The sequence below is a fragment of the Mus musculus genome, chromosome 3, assembly GCF_000001635.26.
Source record: "Mus musculus strain C57BL/6J chromosome 3, GRCm38.p6 C57BL/6J".
NCBI lineage: Eukaryota > Metazoa > Chordata > Mammalia > Rodentia > Muridae > Mus > Mus musculus.
Window position 1 is genome coordinate 139,931,266 of NC_000069.6, and position 16,467 is coordinate 139,947,732.

Here is a 16,467-nt window from a genome sequence, read left to right on the forward strand (position 1 = left end):
TGGAATTCTAAATGCAATCTTTTCATGCAGGAATTAGAGGGAAGAAATCAAAGGAATTAAAACAGGGAAACTCTTGAAGTGGAGTTGAAAAAGTATAACATAAAAATAAAATTCTAGGCCTTTAGGCCCAGGCTTAAAAATGTGACCTTTGTGACTCAATGCTCCAAGGCATGCTAATCATAAAACAGATAGTGACATTCCTCTACCCTCCTTCTTCCTGGGTTCAGGGAGTGTTCGTCCAAAGAAAGTCACCCTGACTCACTCTGACCATTGCTCGAACTCGATATGCAAAGGTGCTATTGTTAAAGGCTCCTAGAAAACTGTCTTGACTTTCCACTTCCTTGGGACTCCTAACTGATATTTTTGGTATTTTCCAACAACACCCTCCCCACCTCCTTGAGTTGTGGTTTCTTCCTTTAAATACCCCCTTACCCAACTACTCGGGGCACCACAGTCCTCTACCCCTGCATGGTGTATGACTGTGGGCCTGAAAGCACTCTTGAAATAAAAGTCCTCTTGCAGTTTGCAGCAAGATCATTTCTCGGGTGTGATTTGGGGTGTCGCCTCTCCTGAGTCAGAACGTGGGGGAGTCCTCACATTGTGGGTCTTTCAGAGTGAAGGAGAGAATTGAGTAAAATGATAGAAGGGTCGTGATTTACATTAAGAGATGTCTTGTATTAAATACAATGTGTTTACGTGGATATGGAGTATGCAATATACAGGGCATATGTGTTCCTCCTGAACAAGTACCTGGAATGTTTTGGTTAATCTATAAGAGTTTAAGCCTATAGCAAAATACAGATAGATGTCTTCAGGTGGCTGTCTTACAAAGATGGGTCATCATGACTAAGCAAATCCACTTGCAGGTTTGTAACACAGCCATACATGCACGGTGTGAATGAGAATTTGTGCTACCCCTTCAGAAACATGAAGACATGTGGCCTATAAAGGAGACAGTAAACTGGTAAAAATTTCAAGGCTCTTATGTGAAAATCTGCTTTTAATTAGTAAACAATAAAAAAGTTCTGTTCTTGGGGAATTGTAGATTAGTGTGCTCCTAAATATTACTAGCTTTATTTGAGCAAGTGATGAACTCTAAGGGAGTAGGGATTGAAATGAACAATGGGACTTCATTTCTGCAGTGATAAATGATCCTTGCTTGGCTTGCCTTTGCAAGCAGGAACACATTGCTCGGGTTTTGTTTTCACTTCTTATTGGAGTTACATGAAGTGAGTAATAACGAACATACTTTGACATTGAAGCTAGCATAAAAAGCATGGTTGCTTAAACATAAAAGGAAATTAATTGCTACATTGCAAAATAATAGTAATAATAAAACGTTTAAGTCACGTATAATGAAATAGATCCCAGCTTCTAAGTCTTCAATGCCTACTCCATAACTACTATTTAATGCACTCAGCACATTTAAGTGTTTGGTTTTACAAAAAGAAATCATTGTTCGATAAATTAAATTGAAAACATATTATTGAATAACACACCAACCTTGAGATACAACTGTAGATGAAAATTGATGAACAAACAGACAAGTCTAGGTTCTTTATAGGTCCTATGGTAAAAAAACATAACACTGAGTATTTGTCATCTCACTGAGTATTGAGTGAGGTATACTATCCACAATAAGGATAAAAATGGATACCTCAATTAACCAGTAAGACAACTGTCTAAATGACTTGTCCAAATACACTAATAGCAATAGGGTAGGACTCCAATCCCACATTCTTTCTGTGAATCCATATTCTTCTTAACAAACATTTGACAGTAGATTCATGTATGATTTGTTGATGGGTGATAAACATACTGGAATTAGAACAGTTTATTCTCATGAAATTCTATGGTAAGGATTCTGGGAATTCTCTGCTGTGTCCTCAACACTCCAGCCTTTTACAAACTGCAGTCAGAAAGGACCTTCTGGTGACTCATGGGCACCAGCAGACAGAATGCATCTCCTGCTGGGTTGTCAGATGGATGGAATTAGTGCCAGACCAGTTGCAGCCCAGATGCCTGCTTTAGTTCTCCCTCTTCTGCACCTCTCCATTGTGCAATTCACACTACGGCTGCTTGCTTTATCGGGACGGCAGAGAAGAGAATATAAAGGTTAACGTGATGGAAACTGAACTCTTTCCTCACTAAGGGTGGGTATGGAATTCTATTACTTTGCCTGTATTGTATTCATCAATGGGTGGGTGCATTCGTTTTACACTTAAAGGAAGGATATTACACAGCACCATAGATTCTGAGTTAGGGGTCCTTTAAAGACATTTCATGAAAAGCTTAACCTAAAGTATTTATGAGATTCAGGAGAGGCTCAAATTAGATACCAGTGCATCTGTAGGGGCACAGCAGGGACTAAAACAAAGCCAAGAGTATCAAAACTAAGGACTGAACACATCATAGTGCTCATGAAGTGGTTTTACTTTGTGGATTCTTCTATAATGCAAGAGATATGCTTAATCAATAGAGAGGCAGATCATTCCTGGAACCAATAGCAATGGAGGGAAAGTATGTTGAGTCACCAGGTTATAGAGCAATTTGAAAATTGAGAAACATATCCAGACTTATATTTTGGACAGTAAGTGCATTATAGGAATAAAAATAATGATTTTTTTCTCACAAGAAAGTTGCACATAAACACAAAACTTGCTATTATTTTAAGGATATACCTGTGGATGCAATTTTAAAACCCAAACTGAATAATTTTATTCTATTTATTAATTGTGGATGTATGTGCAATGGAGTGTGATTAGGGGTCAGAGAACAACCTGTGGACTTTCAGTTCTTTATTTCCACTATATAGATTCTGGAGAACACAGTTAACATCTTAGCTTGGTGGCAAGAGCCTTTCTCAGATGAGACATCTGACAGGTACCTACATAAAAAACAAAAAGAAAAACAAAAACAAAAATAAACAAACAAAAACAAACAAACAAACAAACAAAAAACCCAAAGGATTTTGTTATAAGGAAAATTTAATTTTCTCTTACAAGGCAATGGTCAGTCCCTGGAAAAAACTTTAAAGATAGCGAGTCAATACTCTTCATTAACAGAAGATTCAGTGCCAATCACTTATTAGGGGTAAACAACAGGGAGTGAAGACAGCACGGAACCTTGATGATCAGCAATGGTGAATACAGCAGCAGTGTGGGGGATGGGATACAAAAGAAAAAGGACTTCAGATGTCTGTGTTCGCAAGCTGAGTAGTCACATTTCAAGTGATAAAATATTTTGGGAAAGATCAGGACAAAAAAGATCAACATACCTATATCAATTTTATTAAAAATTACATGGTATGTATAACATTTATCAATAAAAGATATTCTTATGCCAAGTATTTATGAATCACTTTTTAATTACATCATTAAAATAAAAAGTAGAAATCACTCTGCATAGTGGAACCTAGGAATATATATATATATATATATATATATATATATATATATATATATATATACAATAAGAAATTAGATCTAACATTGATGAGAATGTCCAGTAAACCTATAAGAATATTGTAGTCTAAGTTAATTAATGCAATTGCAATTCTTCATTTACCTAATGGGATTTGAGCTTGAAAATTGCTTCAGTCTTTGTTATTGCTCTGACAAATAACGTGTAAAGACCAAGTAATACTTTAAATCACCTCAGGTCTTTGAGATTCCCTTACATGCTTTGTTTTTTTTTTCATTCTCTTTCCTCTGCTGCCTTTTAGAAACCCTAACAGACATTTACAGGGGAACATAGGAATAAATGGAGGCGTGAGCTTATTGACTTCTGGCAATGACAGGTGTGTGATCTTTTAAGTTTATGGCTGTGAGGATCACTCACAAGCCTAGGATTTGGAAGTTAGTACCCTGCTTTTGTGTCTTCTAGACACCCTCCTTAGCCCTGATAGATTTAGGAGTTATAATTTAGAAAGCAATCCTTTGGTCCTTGTAGAAGCATGTCATCAGGACAGAATGCCATATGGATTTTGATGGCCTCTCATTTGAGCTTTGACCTGGCGATGATAACTGTTAAATTCTAAGGACCATTCTAAATTCTAAATGCTAGGACGATTTGGCTGAACTATCAACAATAAAACATGTTTGCTGAGTTCTTATGTTAGGAGTAGTTAGAACTATAGACATGAATTCAACATACTTATTAGTTATGGCCATTAGTGAAAGTCTGTAAATGATATAAAAATGATAAAAAAACCCGTAACATCTTAATATAAGGCATTATAGAGCCTGAGAAAAGGGAGACAAGGCACTTAATAGTGGTTCAGAAAATCCCCCCTATTAAGTGGACGTGGGAGAGGCTGTGTGTAGTAGAAGCTTTGGGAAAACAAAGAAAGCCGAAGCAATAGGAGCAAAGGTCCTCACCAAACTTAGGAGTGCATCACTTTTGACTAACAATGTTACTTAAATCTGGAAGGTATAATTAAAATAGAATGAACTTATACTGTGCAGACTAGTACTAAATGTAAAATATTTGTCAATATCTATTCTAGAAACTTCCTGGTTATTTACCAAGCTATGTTAAGTACAACCTATCTATATTTATCAGCATACCTTGATGTTGGGGAGCCATGGAACTAAAGGTTGATTTTTGAGGTCCAATACTCTGTGAAAGATTGGAGCTACCTTGCATGTTGTCTAACTTCCACAGTAAATTTGGGATGCTCACACTATCAGATTCTAAATCATACCAAAAGTTACAGTGACTTAAAACGCAGAAACACAACCATAGGCTGGACAATCAAGGAGTTCTGAAGACTCTATAATAATCCTCTAGTGTCTGACAAAGGCAGCTTAATGGAATAACATAATAACTTCAGTAAAGATGTTGGGGTAATTGAATAACTGTATACAAACAAGCAAACAAAAAGGTACTTTAACACATACTTCCTTTTCTTTATAAAAGTTTAGTTTTAGTAGAATTCCAGACTATGGGTAAAATGTAAAGTTCTATCACTAGTAGAAGAAATCACAAATGATTGCCTATGATCTTGGTTTAATCAGAGTTCTGACATAGGAGACCAGAAGTAGGCTACAAAATAGAAAATCTTGTGTCAGAGAAAAGAGCTATTAAGAAAATGATGTCACAAAGGTCTTGTATCTTCAATTTTAAAATTCCAAAAATTAAACAGTAGCAAAATACACAAACCAGTATAAAGAAATGAGAAAAAGTCCTTGCTACCATGAAAAGGATAGGGCTTGATAATACAGCAGCAAAATTATTGATTAAATGCAACTGAAACATACAGGAAAATCAGCTACACAGATATTAATAACTAACAAAACAAAGCCAGAGTGCACACACCAATTGCTGAGGAGGAATAAAAACAGCTGGGCCACTTGGCCAACCGAATGTCAAATGTTAAAGGAGAGCCACATAGCAACTTCCTGTAAAATTCGACATTGTATGATGTGGACAAATGTTCCTAAATCAGGTAGGCCACTCAGTTCTCACCTAGTGAACCTGGGAGTCTATTTGGGTCACTTAAAGGAACATGGTGACTAAGAGGCAGCTGTCTCATCAAGACTCTAGCCTTAGGTGAATGGATGGCTCACAAAGTCTGCATCCCAAGAGCTCCCTGTAGCTTGCAGGAAACATTCTCTTGCAATTGTTTACTGCTTGTATTACCTTGGGAGGGGCATGTGAGTCTTGTAGTGTTCTGAGCTTCCTGTGGCCAATGATTTCTTGCTCCTGTTTGTGGTTTTGTCCAGCTAATATTTTTATTTTCCTTCCTCCCTCTGAGAGGAATACTCCAATTTGGAGGCACTGGACAGAAAAACTACCCACTGGCCACGTGACCTAACATTTCTCTAGGTTACTTTTTCAGAAAAGGAAATAAAAATTATAATTACATAAAAAACTATATCTGGCTGTAAACCATTTAATGCTTAATTATAAAAAAAATTGTAATCAGATCATCCAAGTTTAAACTCAACCATGGTATGTTTTAGCTGTGATGAATTCATGCAATTTAATTTTCCTTAGTAACAAAAGAAACAAAATATTGATTTATTAAATGATATGAGCTTGTCATAATTTATTTTAGTTAATGAGAGTACTTAAATTTCTGAAGGTTATACAAGATTACATTTTTATAGCATTCTATAAAACATAAAACTGTTATGATGAGAATACATTCACATATTTCTGGGGTTGAGGCGGGGGAGTTGAGTGAGATAGGAAAGAATCTACCAGTGAAAATGTAAGGTCACAAGTTCTTTGAGTTGTCTGCATTCTAGTCAACCTAGTCCACTTTCTACACTCTCGTCACAGAAACTGCTAAATGCACTCCCAACAATGTTTTGGCAACAATGTGAATTATTAGAAATATGCTTTCACATTACCAAGATCAATTGATAATGTCAATATAAAAACTAGACATAAAAAAATAAAATAAAACTCTTGATAGAGAGTTACAAGAAGTCGAAGCTGAGGCTTGAAACTTGACCTTCAAGTGAACTTGTGCAAGATGGTCAATTCTGCAAAGTAAGAGCATAGAATAGAAACTCCACTTCCTCGAGGAACAATAAGATCTATTCTTTTTGTCTTCAATTAAGAGAATGCCTGGCATCGATAGCTTACAATCAAGGTTCATGTGTGATTTAGCTCCATTCATGGAGACAAAGTACATAAGGGTTTACCAGTGTGTGTGTGTGTGTGTGTGTGTGTGTGTATATACATAAATATTATATATATTATGTATGTATTTCTACATAATAGAAATGCTTTTTTATCATAAGGATGATTTATCTCTTGGAATAAAATCTTTGTGAACTTCACCATTGTTAGTCAATTCATGTTGTTATAGAATGAATGCATAGCCCAGGTGACTGGGTGACAATCATTTCTTGTGGTTGTGAAAGGAGTGATGGCTTATGTGAAGGGACAGTAGGTACGATTCTCCGTGGGTTTATTTCTGACTACTGAGGACTACTTTGTCTCTGTGAGATCCTCTACTCTTTACTTGGGGATATAGGAGATAGGGGAATTAAGGGGGAGGGAAGGAGAGACTCATCTCATTTTCAGAAACTCATTAAACCTAAGTGTCTCCCAAACTCTGACTCCCCAAATCCCTCAAATGCTGTCACACTGGAGACAAGGCCTCTAACAAGTGAATTCTGGTGGACACACACACACACACACACACACACACACACACACACACACAAACACACACTCAGTTCTTACTCTTATCTATTATCACAAACACCACTAGAAACAGAGTCAGTTCACAGGGCAAAATGAAACAGAACAAAATGATAATCAGGAAAGGAGCGAGTGATCTGACTTCGATTTTCCTCTCCACTTCCTACTTGCCAGTGCCAGGTTTGACACTGAAGTAACACAATTACCATTAATTTGAAGATCACCATGCATAAGGTAGATATGATAAAAAAACAAAACAAAACAAAACAAAACAAAACATGTCCTGATGGCATTTTTATAAAGTTTTTAGTTTGTGTAGGTGTGTGTGTGTGTGTACACATGTAAGTGAACATTTAACTATCATGACACATATGTTGGAAGGCCAGAGGACAACTTGCAGAAATAGGTTCTCACCTCCCATGGTAACAGGCAAAGGTACCAAACTCAAGTAGCCAGGCTTGGCAGCAAGTGCCTCTCCTCATTGAGTACCCTTGGTTGGCATGACTGGATCTTTAGAGTACTTCACTGCAATGACTATCCTGTTCTATTTTAACACTGAAAAGAGTTTGGTGATTTATAAATACTGAAGTATACAGAAGCACAAGATGATCTTAGAGAATAACTGGGCTTTGTTAATGAAATGCTCTTTGCAGGACATTTGTTTTTCTCTCTCCTAAAGTGAACATTTGTGTGTTTTAAACCGATTTCCTGGAAAAACACTTTAGTATTAATTTTCATGCATAATTCAACAAGGGCATTCCTGACATTTAAAAAACCTGACAGTAGATGCTAAAAAAAGGTTTCAGGAATTACATTATCAGATGTAGGCAAGCAGCAGTCATCACTTACTATTAGAAAATTTTGCATGTTTCACATTTTACCCAGCCACATGATATGCAAATGAGCTAGAAGTCGCACATTTTGCACTTTGGGAATTTATGACTCTCGCCTGTAGAGCCTCGGTGCTTTCATTCTCTCCAAAACGTGGAGAGGACTCTTCTGCTTTTACAACTGTAGAGCTGGGTATTTGATTGAATTAGAGAAAAAGTGCAGAGGAGTGAGAAAAGAGGGAGGGGAGAAGAGGAAGCAAAGGAGGAAGAGGGAGATGGAGCCCAGATGCAGAGAGAGGACTACCTTATAACTTTGCTGTTCAACTCCAGGTTGAGCTTTGATTTAACCTACGAACATCTTGGTTGAAATGAAGATGCCCATCAAAAATATGAATGTCTTTTGTTCCCAACAATTTACACGATTTTATGGCCTATTTCATTACATCATAAATGTCATAATGATCAAATGTTCCATGAAATGTCATAAAATGCCATGAATTACAGCTATCATCAAGCTCCATGTCTGGAATATCGGGCATCTGGCTCATGTTCAGGTGACACCGGATTTTTTTGTGTGTTTCAAAAATCTCTCAGTACTGTGGCACCAAGTTAATTAATTTTAATTCATTGCCCAAATGCACCTTGGTTCTCTCTCAAAAAAATAATTAATTAGTCTGGAGTCAATGCTTCACTGAATTAACATTTCTCAACCATAAACTGTTATTTCCTTAAAAATCAGGTGTTTAAAGTAGGCCAGCATCTTGCTTTACACCGTACTTATTATACACTACGTGCAGCAGCTAAGCTTTTGTTGCATCTTTTTCAGTAATAGGGTGATTGCAGCCTGTAGGCTGGTTTTATCTACTGTTCACATTCAGCAAATGAAGACACATTCTTTGGCTACCACATCTCCCCAATCTCCTCTGCATGCCAGGATGTAATTCTATGTTTGAGTGTAAGGAGGAAGCAGGGAGACATCAGAAGGATGCTGTGCAGGCGTAATACTGCCACACCTGTGTTACCAAATCTATTTTTATTAGTTGGCTTCTTTCCATATCTTTGATCAAACTGGGAAGAAAATTTACTTTGCTTGCTGAGCAGTTTTAAAATATTAATTTTCAATTTGTTTCAACATTTTAGGGCAGTTTTTCTTCACCACTCCAAGAGATATTATGAGTTTCCTACTGCAGGTTTTAATGTACCCAGTCACCCTATAAGTAAGGGCTGAGCCCTTACTGAACCTAGGCATTGAGTTTAAAGGAAGAAATAAACATGGCACTTTCTATTTCTCGTTCATAATATTTATCCAACATCTCAAAGGCAAGCATGTGTTTAAGTCCAGCTGAATGTCAGGTTGATAAACGGGGATATTTGCTACTGAATGCCATTTCCTTCTCCACAGAGGAATAAGTATTAAGTACTTAAGCCAATACTTTTAACTAATTACAAAAGCTGTTTCTATCCCTTTCTTTTTAATTAATTTTCACAACTTTTTACAAACACTGAATAAATTCACAGGAAAACTAACTTATCATGAAATAGTTTTCCCATTTCACGGAATCAGCAATTTCATTTCTGAAGTTTCTTGTACCATATAAAATCCCATGAAGCAAATGTTTATGGTATTTTCCTATTTACCTGTCCTTCATTATTGAAGTTCTGCCGTGATGAAGGAAGGGGATATGTTGCTCATTCTATTGTGTGCTCTCATGTAGAAAAATTAAAACACTTTTGGTTTAGAAAAGTATCTTAAAATAATGAAACTTGTCATATTGAAGGCCTCTCTGGCTGAACAATGAATTTTAATACAATCTGGGTGCTTAGCTTAATATAAAACCCCAAGGTAATATCCCAAAGCCCAACTCAGCAACAATAGTATTATGAGACAATTTATATATTCCAAGGGGAGCATTTACTTCAGGCCTTCGGGCACTTTCTACTGTGGACAAGGAAATGATAAAATGTCAACTCTGTTTCAGTATTGCCAAGGATGTAATGCACACTCCTTCACTCTGGCTTTTATGAAATGGTTATGATGACAAAACTTGGGGAGGAATATCTACTTAAGGACTTTTTACATTCTGAAATTCCCCAGTGTGTCTATTTGCTAAGCTCTATCTGTAGTGCCATTATAATCTGTACATTTCAGGCCCTTTCAAAGTTTATCATATAAAATTTAATGTGCTTTTGAAGCGAAATAAAAAAAAAACCTAAATTTCAACTCATGGGTTTCTCCAATTAGTGATTCCAACTGTAATAACATTTAATGCACAAAAGAAAAAAATAAACAAAACCCAGAAAATCTAAATAAAACTAACTCCATAGAAGCAAAGACACATTTTGAGAAAAGATGTTGGAGGATGATAAAGAAAATATCTGGCTTTGTAACTGAGCCAATGAAGAACACAGCATCAGTGTTTGCTAAATTTTCATGCACCTTTTAATTTTTCCATTGTATTTGATATTATATATTGATTGTTTATCAATAGTTTTAAAACAGAAAACCTCACTGTTTTACAGAGTATTTTGTTTGTGATAGGCATTGTGACAAACCCGTTAGAAGATGTAAAGATAAGTGAGGCATGATCTAAGATCCTGATTCCAAGAGTCAGGATAAGGAGTCTAGAAGGAAAAATCATCAGGGTATACTTAAGAGAAGAAAAGTGTACAGGAGAAGAAGGGAGGAGGAGGCTTTGAATATGAACATCTATCTTGTACTTTTATTTTTAAGAGTATATTAAGCATTTAAATTGTTAATAACAGAGGCAATGCAAATCCAGTAAGACTTCATCACCAAAAAATGAGTAACAAATATATGTTCTTTTATTAAGATCTTTACGTTTTTCAATACTTTTGCTTTATAAAGAGCAGGAGACGGGTGAGTGACCCATCCTTCAGAGCCTAACCTCTGAATATGGTCTCTACAGATTCTCTCTTCCTTTTATTGGGTATTTCAGCTAGCCACCCACCCAACTCAAAAATATTAACCTAGAACTGTTCCTGTCTAAAGGAAATGCAAGGACAAAGAGTGAAGCAGAGACCGAAGGAAAGGCCACCCAGATACTGCCCCACCTGGGGATCCATCCCATGTGCAGCCACCAAACCCAGCCATTATTGCTGATGACAAGAAGTGTTTGATGACAGGAGCCTGATTCAACTGGCTCTTAAGAGGTTTTCCCAGAGCCTGGCCAATAGAGATGCAGATGATCACAGCCAACCATCAGACTGAGGACAGGGACACTAATGGAGAAGTTATGGCAAGGACTGAAGGAGTTAAAGGGGTTTGCAACACCATAGGAAGAACAACAATATCAAGCAACCAGATGCCCCAGAGCTGCCAAGAACTAAATCACCAACCAAAGAGTACACATGGAGGGATCCATGGCTCCAGCTGCATATGTAGCAGAGAATTGCCTTATCTGGCATCAATGGGAAGAAGCCATTAGTCTTCTGGTGGCTCAATGCACTATCATAGGAGAATGCCTGGGCAGTGCATTGGGAGTGAGTAGGTGAGTGGGTTGGGGAGCACCCTCATAGAAGCATGGGGAAGATGTGATGGGATATGGGGTTTTAGGAGGGGAAATCTGAAAGGGAGATAATATTTGAAATGTAAATTAATAAAATAACCAAAATAAATAAATAAATAATTAAAGAGCAGGGATGAAGATATGTAGAGATTTTCAAGCCATTGGAATTATATCATAGTTATGTACATCTTCTCTGTCTAAAAGTTCAGGGAAATTTCTCATCTCTTAAAGATAAATTCACATTTTACTTTTTAAGTTGTGGTTAAACCTTGTTAAATAATTGTGAACAGTGACTATAATTCACGTTGAAATGATGTTTAGGAAGTTGTAGAGTTTGAACTTTGAACACTTAACAGAATTGTTTGTTTGGTTCATTTCAACCTCATCGAGATCTCATGTTTCATATTTAGCACGAGGTATTCTTCTGGTTCTTTATATTTCCTCAGGTTGGAAATGTTGCCTGATTGTGTTTGCACCTGACCTGAAACAGACTGACTGGCTGCCTATTTGTTATAATGTAGTAGTGGCTTAATACTAGAATTGAGATAGGATTCCTCTTTAGCCTGAGTTATAAAAGGGGAGTGTCTGGCATTCTAGCACAAATGAATGTGGCAAATTATTTGAGACAGAACTTCCAAAGTCATGGAACAATATCTAGTTAGCAATAAATAGGATCTAAGAAAAGTCTGTGTTTGGAATCTCTTAACCCAGAGATCATCTCCAGTTTGCTAGAAGATTTACATGGAGTTTGGTAAATTGTTTTCTTAGGAAAATACAAGATGAAGACCATGCCAGAGAGCTGTGTAGGCAAGCATGGCCAGTTAGGTTACCTAAATAGAACATGATCATGTTCTATTTGAGAAATAGGAACTACTAAACTAGGACTAGTTTGTGTACATATCTCCAAATATTAGTAGTGAAACTCAAGTTTCCTTTAACATTAAAACACAATTAATGATAATCATTATTAATTATCCAGTGATATCTGCAATGTTCCCTGTACTAATTAATCATATTATGAATATATATGTATGTATATATACATATATATATACAATATATATGTAATGTATATCCACATATATGTCTATGCATGTGTCATTGTGCATGTGTGTGTCTATCTATCTATCTATCTATCTATCTATCTATCTATCTATCTATCTATCTATGCATCTATCTACCCACCCATCTCTTATCTCTATATCTCTCTATATCTCTATCTATCTATCTATCTATCTATCTATCTATCTGGCAAAATGACACAAAAAAATCTGGTGGTGGATTGTCTTGCATTTTATTGTGGCAAATAAACAAGGAAGTTAACAGCATGAATTGAGGCCAGGACCAAATGATGAAGTTTTCACATCATTCTTAGTGTAATCATGAGGTTAACTAACATTATGAAAGCATGATATTCATAGCAGTTTTATCAGCGGTTCTACTTTGTAGGCTCACAAAACTAGATCAAATTCAAATGGAAGGCTGTACATTTACCAAAATCTAATACATTCAAGAAGTGGAGAAGGAAAACCACAGGATCTTAAAGGTGAGGCAGACCATGTACCTGGTCATTGGAACTGCAGAATCTTCCTCTGCAAATGAGAGGAACAGAATAAAGAGAACATATAGACACATGGATAGTCACTGGCAATTCCAGCTCCAGACTCTGCTGGATCCACGTGTTCAGATGCTGACTATGGAAAGCTATTGCTGGGGCTCAGAAAATGATACCAAAAATGTGCAGCAGCAGACTTCAAGCAGAGAGCACCTGGGGAAGGGCTTTCTCTGAAGTTCTCTTATCTACCTAAACCTGGATAAGCCAGAGAAACACGATTGCCTTCAATCTTCTTACTGCAATTTCATTACCAAGAAAGATTAAGCACATACCTTACAGAAAGAGAATGAGAGATCAAATACCATACTTAGGGTCCAGGATGATTGCATCCCAGCACATTGCCTGTTCTTTGGGTCCATTGATCTCCCTGAAACCATTTATTCTCCCTGGAAAAGAAGCTATAGCTGTTCCCTACCCCCCACCTTTTTTTTCTCACTAATGAGAAGGCTATTTAAGTCTCACAATCTTTTTCAGTTTATTTCTGTTGCTCTCCTGGACAAGTACACATTCCTAACCTCACGGGTTCTTCCTCCTGTCCAGCTATGTGCACTTATTTCAGCAGACTTAACTGTTGACCGATCAGAAGAGAGCACATATCTCTACTGTGTTTTGCCATCGCAGATTTGTCTTGTGTGATTTTGTTTACAGAACTGACATGGGTGATTAGTACCTCCCCAGGGACTTTATCTGCTACTTAAGTTAATGTAAGGAATCTGTCTTCCTTCATTAATTTCCACAGTAAAATAACCCCTGCGATTCCAGGCCAACTACCTGTTCATGTGCATCTCTGCATGGGCTGGACCTTGGAATCCCTGCTTCCTCAAGTCTTGCTCTTATGCCCAACTCTTGTGGAAGGATGAGAACAGGGTTTTCCAAAATGGATGAGCATCATGTTTTTACATCTGTAAAGTAATGCTGGACACAGGAGGAATATTGATGCATTTTTAGTAGATTTGCAAAATGTCTATTTGATATCATTAGGTCATCATTTCAAGATGACCATAATTTTTTCCACATATTAACTTAAAGCATGGAGCCCTTTATTGTTTATAAATGCATTGGTGTATTAAGTCCGTGTTCATGTGTATATATGTACATGCACACATATGTACAGAAGATCAGAAGACAACCTAAGTTTTCCTTACTAATGTACTCACCACAGCCTGTGATTTGAGCTTGGGGAAACCTTCTCCTGGCTTCCCTGGGCACCTGAATAAACACACATGAAACACACACACACACACACACACACACACACACACACACACAGAGAGAGAGAGAGAGAGAGAGAGAGAGAGAGAGAGAGAGAGACAGAGACAGAGAGAGAGAGACAGAGAGAGAGAGACAGAGAGAGAGAGACAGAGAGGCAGAGAGAGATTCAGAGAGAGAGAGAAAGAGAGAGAGAAAGAAAAAGATAGAAAGAGACAGACAGATAGACAGACAGACAGACAGACAGACAGACAGACACAAATGTACCTACAAATTTTTTCAGGTGGGAAACTTGAAAATTAGCTAGAGTTTCTATTGCTGTGATGAAAAACCATGACAAGAAGGCTAATTGTTAAGGAAAGAGCTTACTTGTTTATACTTACACACTGGCATTGTAGTCTATTACTGAGGGAAGCCAAGACAGGAACTCCAACAGGGCAGGAACCTGGAGGCAGGAGTTGATGCAGAGGCTGCTGAGGGGTACTGCTTACTGGGTTGTTCTACAGGGCTTGTCAGTCTGCTTTCATATAGAACCCAGGACCACTAGCCCAAGGGTGGCGTTGCCCATCAATCAGTAATTAAAAAATATGCTCTGAAGGCTTGCCCACAGCCTGCTCATGTAGATGCATTTTCTCAGTTGGGGTTTCCTTCTCTCAGATGACTACAGTTTATGTCAAATTGACATAAATCTATCCAGAATACCCCTCTTAGCATTATTTCTCTTCCCTCCCTCTTCCTCTATAATGCACTGCCCCTCCCACCCCCAGTTAACCCCTTTACCCATTCTCCTATTTCCTCATTCATAGGGCCTCTGCCCTGCTTTTCCCCATTCTAGAGCTCCTTTTCTCATTTCCAGTCTGATTCTGTCACTTCTGCTTTCCTAGTTTATGTACTTATTCCAGGTTTTACACTTATGTCTAAAGATTCGGAGCTTCAGATGAGAGAAAGCATTCATCCTTTGCCTTTCCGAGTCTGGTTTACTTTACACAATGTAATGTCTTCTGGTTTCATCTGTTTGCCTGGAAAATGTCATGATTTCATTTTCCTTTGCAGTTTATCTTACTCGCTGTTCTATTGCTGTGTAGAAATGGCCACGGCAACTCTTATAAAAGAAAGCGTTTAATTGGGTATTGCTTACAGTTTCAAAATTTTAGTCCACTATCATCATGGTGGAGAGCATGTCAGCACAGGAAGGGATGGAGCTGAGAAGCTGAGAGTTCTACACCCAGATACACATGCAGCTGAGAAAGAGGGAGGGAGGGAGGGAGGAAGAGAGGGAGAGAGAGAGAGAGAGAAAGAGAGAGAGAGAGAGAGAGAGAGAGAGAGAGAGAGAGAGAGAGAGAGAGAGAGAGAGAGAGAGATACTAGGTTTGGTTTGGGGTTCTGAAACCAAAAAGCCTATCCCCCAGTGACAAATTTCCTCCAACAAGGCCACACCCTAAGCATTCAAATACATGAGCCTCTGGGGTCCATTCTTTTTCAAATCACAACACAGCTTAATTATACTCTATTTTGTATATGTTCAACATTTTCATTATTTGTTCATCGATTTTTAAGACATTTTGGTTTCTTGCCAACTTAGCTGTTGTGAATAGAGTGGCGATGGACAAGACAACGAATATTTTCTTTGGGCATACGCTGCCAAGTGGGTTGCAATGGTTAATTTAATTTTAGCTTTTAATAATTCTCCACACTGATTTTTATAATGGCTGCACCATTTTGCAATATCACCAGTAATGAATGAGTGTTCTTGTTTCCCCATCTCGCCAGCATTTGTTGTCAATTGTTTTCCTCATCTTAGGCATACTGACGTGGGTCAGATGACATCTCAAAATAGTTACAAAGTGCATGTCCCTCGTTCCTAATGATGTTGACTTTTTTTATGGTATCCTTTAGGTATTTTCATTTCCTCATTTGGGACTTCTCTTTTCAAGTCCATTGCCTGCTCTTAATTAGTTCATTTGTTTTCTTGCTTCCTTGTGTTTTGTATATTTTAATATATTCTGGATATTAAAAGGCGTCCTCTTTAGTTGATTATTTCATTTGCTGTACATAAGCATTTTAGTGTTATGAAGTCCCACATGTTGATTGCTCTTAATTCCCGGGAAAATGGGCTCCTATTTAGA